The 488-nt window shown below is 51.2% G+C and overlaps 1 non-coding gene across 1 annotated transcript; it reads left to right on the top strand.

Moving 5' to 3' along the window:
• The first annotated feature begins 196 nt into the window (after positions 1 to 196).
• On the top strand, positions 197 to 315 carry LOC125850585 (5S ribosomal RNA). The gene has a single exon (XR_007444827.1). It is a non-coding gene; the product is annotated as a 5S ribosomal RNA (ribosomal RNA).
• Positions 316 to 488: the final 173 nt, after the last annotated feature.

Genomic DNA, 488 nt, shown 5'->3' with positions numbered 1-488 from the left:
GTCGTGTAATTGAAAAAATATATTTATTAATTTTTTTGCAGGAACGACGTCGTTAGGAAATGTGATGGGGGCGTTGAGGATGTGCGTGACGGGGGGCGTCATGCGTCGGTGCGCGCGGAGGCTATGTAGGCGGGGGGACAGCTAGGGCGTTGGGAGGAAGGAGGTGCTTAATAGAATTTAGAGTGCTATGAATGATGGATGCGACCATACCAGCACTAACGCACCGGATCCCATCAGAACTACGAAGTTAAGCGTGCTTAGACGAGAGTAGTACTAGGATGGGTGACCCCCAGGGAAGTCCTCGTGTTGCATCCTTCCTTTTTGTCGAAATTCGATCGTGTAGTTGAAAAAATATATTTATTTATTTTTTGTAGAAACGACGTCGTTAGGACAGGTGATGGGGGCGTTGAGGATGGGCGTGACGAGGGGCGTCATGCGTCGGTGCGCGTGGGGGCTAGGTCGGCGGGTTGCAGGCTAGGGCGTTGGTA

Source organism: Solanum stenotomum, unplaced genomic scaffold, assembly GCF_019186545.1.
Source record: "Solanum stenotomum isolate F172 unplaced genomic scaffold, ASM1918654v1 scaffold17909, whole genome shotgun sequence".
In the NCBI taxonomy this organism is placed as follows: domain Eukaryota; kingdom Viridiplantae; phylum Streptophyta; class Magnoliopsida; order Solanales; family Solanaceae; genus Solanum; species Solanum stenotomum.
Note: the sequence above shows the minus strand (reverse complement) of the source record. Positions and strands in the feature narration are given on the sequence as shown.